Source organism: Prinia subflava, chromosome Z, assembly GCF_021018805.1.
Source record: "Prinia subflava isolate CZ2003 ecotype Zambia chromosome Z, Cam_Psub_1.2, whole genome shotgun sequence".
NCBI classification, from domain to species: domain Eukaryota; kingdom Metazoa; phylum Chordata; class Aves; order Passeriformes; family Cisticolidae; genus Prinia; species Prinia subflava.
Window position 1 is genome coordinate 100,708,985 of NC_086283.1, and position 10,370 is coordinate 100,719,354.

Sequence of the window (10,370 nt, forward strand, 5' to 3'; positions counted from 1 at the left end):
CTTTCTTTCAGTCTTCAGCAGCTAAAAGGATCCACTGCAAGTGACACATAGCATTAATAATTAGACCTGACATTCATTTTGTTCTTCTCATCTGACACTTCAGTAGCAGTTAGTTAATTTAACACTAAGTGGCAGTTTTTTACATGATACTGGAGGAGCAACTGAGAAAATGAAACTGCCTTTAAATTACCTCAGAACAGAAGGAAGTCAAGCAGCCAGCCTGGTCATTAGGAGCCTAACAATCACGTTAATGAATTGGTGAAGAATTGAAATAATCACAACTTGTGTAAACCAATTATTTTCAGAGCCTGTTGTCCTGTAGGGAAGAAGTGAAGCTTCACACTCTGCCTCAAGAGGCAGGGATCTGCTTTGAGAAGCTCAGTCCTCATCAGAAAATATTCCACTACCTCTATTGTGCTTAGATGCGTGGCAGCTTCCCCTTTGCCTGCACTTCCTCTTTTAGTTTGTTGGTTTTTTTTTTTTAGAAGATATTTGATGCTGTAAAATAAGGCCTTTAGTGTTAGTCACAGTTCACAGGAAGGAACTTGGCCCAAATTCATAGCAATCAGAATCAACTGCATGGGTAAACCCGAGAACAAAGGCAAGGTGTGCTGAACCCCCACTGTTCATGCTGCAAAAGGTAGGGCAACCAAAATAGCATACAAAGTCTGGGAGGCCTCCATGAGGCCTGCAGCAACATCCCCAGGTGCTCCTTGAAGGAGGAATCACTGCCAGCAAGTCTGGGCCTCATGGAAAGGCTCCAGTGCCCTTCTGAGGGCAGCGTGCAGTGCCTCGTCCATCTGTTGAAACAAAGGACCAAGGACTGACAGTCAGGCAGAAGGACATCCTAAGTTATTTAAGATTTTCAGAAATTATAATATTAAAAGTGGAGCAATGCATTGAAGATGAGAGCATAAAAGCAGTTTAAGTCAAAGGTGACATATTAATTCCTCTTGCAGGGAATCCTCCTCAGTACAAGCTGTTATTTTATGGGCTGCATTAAATACCATTCTCAAGTTTGATTACAAATGAAAGTCCAGAAGACCAGCTAGGTACAGCTCATCTCTTAAAATGATGAGGATTAAAAGGGCCATTACCAGGCAGTAGCAGAGAATATACATTAACAATTATTTAATTTTGGTTCTTTGTATTTGTTACAAATAGGAAGGAAATCAAATCAATGTCTTCTCATCTTGGCAAATTTGATGCTTGACTTGCTAGGAACTTACAGTTTGCTTTTAGAAGCAGGACGCAGAGAAGTGTACTGACAAAGAGCCCAGTTTACTCGAGAGAGGAAACAAAACTCAGAGAAATCCTCAGCCTGGCACAGAAGAAAATGCCTCTCTCAGCAATTTATCTTAAACACACAGGCTGACACAGCTAGCTACAAAGAGGAATTGTCACAGGGTCCCTTGGCACTCTGGACTTTCTGTGCTCCAGTCCATCATGTTTGATTGTTTAAGCTTCATGGACCTTAGAAGTATGACTAGACAATATAGTCCTGTGCTTTGGAAGGAGCTGCAGCTGCCCTCAGATTAGGTATGGAAGGCTATTAAATAGCTCACGTGGTAAGTGGGAAGTGTGTTGCACTCATTCTGCTGTTTGTTTCCTGTTCTATTGAAGACAAATCTCTTCTATGCCTCAGCATTCCCACTTGTACCAAGTCATGGGGCTATTGCAAATATAAACCAGAGCTTGTAAAGTTCTAGGGGAATGATGGGTGCCTGTGCACAGATATATTCATATTCAGAAGCACTTGTGTAGATGTAACTTAAAGATGCCCAATGCCATCATTTAACCAAATTTTAGCAATAGCCTGATGTGAGTTCTTTCAGTGTTCTGCCTCTGTGGCTTTTCCATAGGCAGTGTAGGTGACTGTCCTGGATTTGGCCAAGAGCAGGGTTAATCCTTGGCAATAGCTGAGAGGAGGATTGGCCAGACCCTTCCACATCACCTCAGATCCCTGCCAGGGGCAGACACAGGGACTCTTTCCTCCAAGAGGAGTGAGATTTCTGATTGGGAGAAAGCATGGTAGGGCAGAGCTGGTTGGGATTCCTTGTGGGCTTTCCATGTAAATAACTTCTTTGTCTTATAAATTTCGTTATTAATATTGTTGTTACTGTTCATTTTCCTATCTCATTGCTCTTTCCAGTAAATTGTTCTTACCTCAACCCAATTTAAACCTTTGTGCCTCTGGGTCTCTTCTCCATCCTGCTGGAGTGGAAAGTAGGAGGGGAAGGAGGAAGAGGGGTAGGGAATGGCAATGTGGTTTGGGGGAGTCTCAGTGGGGGCATTGAAGTGGGGACTACCATTCCTAAACCACAGATGTGCACCATAAGAACATCTACTTCTCTATTAGTGGTAATATTTTACATTAAACATGCTGTCCTAAAGTAGAGAGAAAACAGAAATTACATATATATGAAGTTTAATCCAACCAGATAAATTGTGTATATGTTCATTCAGCTAGACTCACTGCACTAGTAAGATGCATGTTTGAAAGAAACAGAGAGAGTAAGCACAAAATATTGTGTCATTAAATGGGTTTTTGAAACATCCATGGAAAAATCCTTGGAGGTCATTTTGTACAGCCTAGTGCTCAGAGCAGGACTCCTTTCAAAGTTAAATCAGGTTGCTTGGCTGGGCAAGCTTTGAGTTTGCAACCTAGATCAGGCTTTGTTACTTAATTTTGATTAACATATTTGTATGATGTTAGTTTCTTTTAGCAATGAGTTGACAATGCTTTCTGGTACAAGGACACAAAGCAAGGCATTGTTCTTTAAAAAGAGAAAGGGACTCAAATGCAGATGTCAGCCATCAGAGGGAGTAAGAATGTGTTCTTTGGCACAACTAGCATAATGGTTTCAATGAAAATAAATGTATTTCAGGTCTTGACTCAGTGAGCTTTATATGTTGACATGCTTAAGACTGATTTTTTCTTGTTAACTCACAGCATCAGTCAGTAGCTCTAAGACTCATATTGTGCATATATTAAGGTGACATGCAAAGTTCAACAATAATCTGGATTTACTTTATGTTTTTAGAAGTCTCATACACATGCCTACAGTACTGGTCATGCATTAACAGCATAAATACATTTTCAAAATCTATTGATGTATTTAAGTATAAGGAAAGGCCTTAAGGATGTAGTGTTGCCTACCTTCAAATGTTTCTATTCAGTTTTATAGGACTATGCCACTAAGAATATTTTTAAATCAAGATTTCTATTGAACTTAACAAAATTATGATACCTTGCTGCGATTGTGACATTTAGGCTGTGATAGTGCTAAACCATCTATGTCCCAAAGAAGTGGAGAATTTATCAAAAGTGTAAGTTAAAGGAGAGAAAAAGCAAAATGTCTTGGGCTGATTAGCTTATTCATCCCAAAGACAAATAGTAAAAATCAACACAGCTTGTATCACTGTACTATTTTGTCTTTAGGACAGAGAGGACTGGCAAAGAAGCTGGATGTACTGTACCAATCTGCCCATCCTTTGCTGCATTAAAGGAGGGCAGTTGAATAAAATGTGCTATTAGAAAAATGCCTGGTGGCATTAAAAAAAAAAAATCAGCATTTTGTTAGCTTTTTGATAAAGCTGCAGTACTGAACATGTAATTGGTTCCCTGACTTTGCCTGTTTTGGATTAAATCCTGCACTGCCTTCTTGCTGGAAGTAGGCATTTTTCCACCTTAATTGGTCCTTTTTAAAACAGTCACAAAGAAATGTTTCATTTCTGTGTTAATATTGCCACATGAGGCTTTCATTTTGGGTTTCTACAGTGCTGATCTTCCTTCTCAACAGACTCCTGAGGTCATCAGCAAACATGAGCAGTCTGGGATAATCAGTTACACAGGAAGCAAGACATCAGAGTCAGAAATGTAGGAAGAGACATTTTTCTGCTGGAAGCTATGTCACCCCTGTATTGTTGATGATATCAAAGCAACTAAAGGCTTTTTGTTTTCTTTTTTGGTTTGTTTGTTTGTTTTTGGTTTTGTTGTTTGTTTGTGGGGGTTTTTTGCGGGTTTTTGTTTTCTTTTTTTTTTCCTCAGCTAACAGTGCCAAGCATTCAATTTTGTGTGCTGAAGAAATGAATTTCACTGGTAAATTGGCAGACCACTCCCCACCTGGCTTCTATCCCCTTGCCCTTCTGCAGTAACATAAAAAGAGCAGAGATGTGCCCGCAGGAGAACTGAGAAAATTTGGAGGGTGGTGTGGCAGGAGATCACACTTAACCAGAGCACTGCTGCAGCCCTTGCAGAGGGATCCCCTGTGGGACTGATCCTGTTCGTGCTGGGGGGACTGGGACAGCCCTGGAGAAGCACAAAGGTTGTACAGCTGCTCAGCTCCTTCCCTGACAGCTGGGACCTGTGCCAAGCACAGGCGAGCTCTGAAGAAGTGTGCTGTCTCTCCCCCTCCTCCCTGCAGCAGCTGTGCACTCCAGCACCCAAATAAGCCTTAATCACTCCATGGTGGCTCCTTTGTTCAGCTGTTTTTAAACTTGGAGACCCATTTATGCAGTCAAGTTAACACAAGACTCGGGGCTGGAGTCTGCATTGTTGTCTGCTTTGTGCAGTAATTTAATGGGCATGCCGAATGGTAGCTGAGCAGCACTAAACCCTTGACCAGCTTTTTTTTATCTTTTGTGTACAGACAATCGATTATACAAGAGGCAAAACAGAATAGCTTGTTTGATGTAAAACAAGCTGCCAATTCTGTCTTGTTGTCATTGTCATCCTTACTACAATTATTCAAAATTCACTTCATGCAACTAAAGAAGGAGAGGCCCATACTGAGTGTGACTGTACCTAGGCATAACAATTGACATTAGGTGTAGCACTGTGCACACTTAAGGCAGAACATCTTTTTTTTTTTTCTGAATGTTTATGAAAGTTTGTCCTGTTTTCAACAAAATCAAAACAAAATTATTAGCTTTAGATAAAGGGTGGAAAGGAATGGCACAGATTACAAAAAGAAGTACCATGTGAGATTTTTTTATTGGTTACTGCTTCAGAGTTAGATTTCCTTTTTTAATAGTATAGCAATATAATTTTCTGTGTCTGAGACCCTGCATGTGAGATATGATCGTGTGGAGTCTGGAGCACAGTGCTTCCTCAAACACCCACAAGAAGCTGGAGCCCTGGGACTGGAACCTGATTTCCTCAAAGTGGCAGCTCCACAGCCAAAGCAGTAGTCTGAAAGTAACAGTAAACTAAATCCAGCAGGACACGTTTTACAGAAGGAAAATCTTCAGACTCAGAACAGCCTAAATGGTAGTTGTAATGAAGATATTACTGAGATGAATTGGTTGAATTTACAGTAAAACTTTCCTATCTCAATTGTCAAGTATCTTGTTGACTGCTCTGTGCAGGAAACAGCAGTCTTTGCACAAGGGGGAAATGTCTGTGATACTGTAGAGGTCTATAAATATAAACTGTAGCGTATATTTATTGCATAACAATTTAATCTTCTTGAGTCGATGGGGTTTGCCACAATTATAGCAGCTTAAGAAACCAATGAAGCTTTAATGACACACCCTGAGTTTAGAATATCCCTTCTCATCAAGGATAATTTTGATCTGCCCTTAAGAAATGAAAGAGAGTTTTCTTCGGGTTTTTGGGTTGAGAAATCTATTTTTACCACATGGTGTCAAATGCCAGAAGGAATTCTCTTACTTGAAATTATGCAAAGAAAACATATATGACATACTTCAATACTGACATTCTGAAATTCAAACTGCCTTGAGTGATAAACGACATCTTCATCAGCTTAAATATTTAAATGGGTAGAATTATCTGTGTTACTTTGAAAAGGAAAAAAATACTAAAAAAAAATTATTGGAAGCAAAATTTTATCTTCTGATGTATTCAGATGGGCATGTAAATCCAGCACTGTTGTGAGACATGAATTGATTTGGGTGATATGTCTATTTAAGAAGCGGAAATAACCATGTTATTACAGGACTTAAAAAAAAAAAAAATTAAAAAACCCACTATACTTGAATATGAAGACCCATGAAACAGAGCAAATGATTGCTTTAGGAAAAGAATATTATTTAATTTTTGGTATGTAACAGTAACATGTTTTAATGGAAGAAAATGAATAAATATAATAATGTCAGCCACCAGCAGGATCAAGGAAATTTGCACAGAGAAATAGCTGTTTTACAGCTTTTAATTTTTGTGCTGTAGATCCACCAGAGGCTAAAACCATGACATCATGGATACTTCCCTCATGACACATTGTTGTGTCCACCACTGAGGGCAACACGATATCTTCTCATCAGGAAATCTGTCACCCAGCTGGCAGACCGTGAAACACTGTCAGAGGGCAAGCCAATAAAGAAGACAGAGACACAATGTTTTCCTGTCCTATGACCACCGTTTTAGTTATGCTAATCCAACAAATTAAATGCAGGAAAGTCTACTTAAAAGGCAATGTCACGCTCCAGCTGCCAAAAAAACTGAGAAATTGCAGTGATGCTGCTTCCAAAATGTGCCCTCTCCACGTGCACATGCACACGTACACACACACAGAGCAGGGTTGTGTCACACTCAAAAGTAATCCTGGATGTTCCATTTAAAGGGAGCCAAGCAGACAAGTGAGTATATTAGTGGGGTTAGAACAGCTGGAAATGGGTTTTTCTGACTGGCCCTTTTCAATTTGTTCTCATGTGTTGCACTAATATTCTGTTTTCTGCCGTAAGAAAGAGGCGAAAGAGAAGCAGCAGATAATAAATTCCCAGTTTAGCATTTCCATTGTCTTTCATGTTAATGGGGTTTTCCCAGGCTCAGGGCTGTACTTTACACTATGCAGCAGCCTGTAATAATTTCTCTGAACAACTGGCTGCTACACTTGAGCATTAATCTGTAGGCTTAATTCTGCACCAGAGGATAGATCCTTGTTAGACCATTTTCTACTCCTTTTTCACCACAGACCACGTGTACAAACGTATTTTCTTTCCTGTGATTTAAAGAAAGATTTGTTTCTATGGTACAGGACTCAGCAAGAGTTACTTGTAATAAGAAGACAGTTTTATTTTGGTTTATAGTATTTTAATTTTAGATTATGTTTTAAAGATAATAAGTTACTGTTTTATTGAATTAAAATAGGACCATTGTTTCTATATTTGTAGATTCTTTTTCAAGAGCTTGTTCTGTACCAGCTCAAATCTCTTGTGATTATATGTCTTTCTTAGAAAAGCTGAAAGGGGGTCACGTTACTAAACTGAGATTTTACTTTTTAAGGAAAGGGGTTTGGGTCCTACTGCAACTGGTAACTGAGGCCAAACACTGTACTGTGGAGCTCAGTAAAAACCAGGCAGTTTCCTGCTCAAGGAATTCAAAGATGGCTAATAGGACCATGAAGCAGGAAATCTATGAGCTGCAGCAAAAATCTATGAGCTGTTTTGCTCCTGCAAATCTGAATCCCTCAGGGAGGCAGTAGGTGTACTCTCCTCCTCACAGGGTAGGGTGGGTATGCCCTGACAGGTGGGAAAGTGTGTGAGGGGTCTCCACATACAAAACTATTTACTTACCTAATTACAGACAGAAAGATCCAAATAGATAGAAATAATCCAATAAACTGCCATGAGAGAAAGATTAGTTAGAACACACACATTTTTGGCTCATCACAGTATGACTACACACAGCCTGTTTTGGGGCTTCAGTGGCCCTCAGCCATTCAGCAGCAGCCTGGGAAAGGTCTGAAAAGGGATTGCAACAATTACTGACCTCATGGGCCGTAAATCTCCCAGCATTATTGTTTCTTAATTACCGAGACACCTGGTGAAAAATTGCAATTCCTGAACAACTGTCTGGGCATGTCATTGAAGACAGAGGCATGATGGCAGTTTTGGCTGTGTTGGCATCACACTCTGCAATTTGGTGCCCAAGAAGGTGTGAAACACAGACCCCCATGGCTGGCTCCACACAGAAAGTGCAATTTCAAGTGGCTTTTTTAGGTTCTCCCAAACCAGCCCTGGAATATCAAGTAGATGCAGTAAGGGCTTGGAGCCTGGCACACTTTGAGGCAGAGGAAGGAGAATGTTTCACCATGGGACCTCCCTATGGGACTTAGGGCTCTCCGTGCTGGTTTCACCCAGAGAGGGGTCTGGGAATGGCCCTTCAGTTTCTCTCTTTTGCTTGGGGAAAAGCAGCAGCCCCCAGAGGTTGCCTGAGAAAGCACAATACAAGTGATTTAAACTTTTAAAACTTCTGCCGTGGCTCTTTCAATGAGACCTAGGGAATGTTACACTTAGCAGGGAGATATAATACACCTGCCTTTGGTGTCTGTCTTTCTGTCTGGCAGGCAGCTGACTGGGGAAAATTACACTCTTGTATACCCAGAACAGCTTTAAGTAGTTTTTGCCTTAATGAGTTAAGCTTCCTTGGGTTACTAAGAATGAAGAACCTCTGATTTTTTTGGCCTACTGCTACACCATGGCTTGCTCTAGTAAATCCAGGCCTTTCAGAAACCTTTACTACCATTACTTATACTTACCATCTATAATATCCCCCAGCCTTTCAGCCATACTTTCTATATTTTCTCAATTCCAGTCTGAGTGACACAACAGTTGCTTTCAGGGAATGTAATCTTTAATTAATCAACTTACCAGCAGATGTTTTCTGCAGGCTATAATTTCTCATCCAAAAAGACATTTTTCTACCAAGAAAATATAATGTGGGTAAAAGAAAGAAAAACAAATTGTAGCTGTAAAAAGTAGTCATTTCCTCTGCTGAAAACTTCATCTCATCACTCCAGTGATGTGATTTGGCAGCCAAATCTTCAGGGTCTCTGCTGTCAGTGCCCATTATTGCACCTTCTGGTGAATGCTGGAGTGTTGAAGCACCATCACAAATAAAAGAAATTATGTTGCTGACTCGTTTTTTCGCAGTGATGGTTGAACCACAAGAGTAGGAGTAATAACACTTTTTATTCCACAGCTGACCATAGTGAAAACTGGAGCAGAAAACAGAAGAAGAAATTCCAAAGCTTAAATCAAGTAATCTAAATTGTTCATTCTCCTCTGCAAATTGTAGTTTTACAGCTATTTACATACAGAACTGGAAAGTGTTAATGTACCCCTAAACAAAAGCTTATTAATGTTAAGAAAGCACAGTGCATCCCTGTTCCTTAGCAGAGTTTCATGTAGCTGCTATCACAGCACAAAAGATGATCATTAGCAATTCTTCTGGTCTTGAAACTTAATTTTATAGATGCATCACATGCAAGAACATCTGGGTCCCAGAGAATGTTAGGGTTGACTCTTACTGTAAAATCATATCCTGTGGCTGTCAAAGAAAACAAAGAAAGAAAGGTCAGCATTTGTACTGACCTATTATTAAAGTCTTTGAGCCATTTTGCCTACCACATATTCATATAGCTAAAATCCATATCTATCTTTCTTACAAAACTCAATCCCATTTATCTATGTAGATATTAGACTTTCTTGTGTAGCACTGCCACTTCAGCCCTTTCTTTTCTTGTAAATATAATAATAAATAGTATTTGGTAATCTGTACCACATCTCCAGCACATTTAGCCTCAGTTAGGCAAGGCCCAGTGCCTTCACCCACTGTTGTCTGCTTGCAAAGGGCAGCAGAACTGGGCACCAGGAATGGGGGTTTGAACTGGAACGGGGGTTTGAAGCAAGGTTCAAACTGGGGAAACAGCATCAATCACCTGAGCACCAGTGGCTGCATGAAATCTTAGGTGCTAATGTCATGAGTCAGAATAGATCTGCTTTAGTGATATAACCTGAAACAGAACTTGTGGTCTGTAAAATCTGTCTGTGGGGTACGGTCTAATCACTGTGGCCATTTGCACTCCTACTAGCAGCTGACTGAGACTAAAAAACACAGGATGTACCTTTTCCTCTCATTCATTTCCCTGTCTTGCCAGTCCTTTTATGCTTTTATTAGACTCAATAATATGTCCAAACAGCTCTTGATTGGGAGATCTCACTTGAGAAATTCACATTTGACAAAGTTAAGCAGAGGGCAAGCCACAGCGACCAAAGTACAACTTTTACTCCCACAACAAGTGTTGAAAATCTCAGAGTGAGCTGAGAAATCACGCTGGAATTCCTCTTAAGAAAATGAAGTTTTGTATAGCTGATATAAATTTTGTAGCAGGGCACAGTTGCTTTTCCTGTCCAATTCAGCATGAAGCATTGCAATCCACCTTGATGAAAATGATTGGTGTTTTGTCACATCCTTTAATCTTGCTGTGTGGCCACTGTACATTTTTATTTGGGGAACATCTGAAGATTGTCAGTTTGAAGAGGCTCCCTCCAAGACTGAAATCAGCAACTAGGTAGTTAGGACATGTTGAAAACTGAGTGCACAGCTTATTGCACAATAGCAGGGA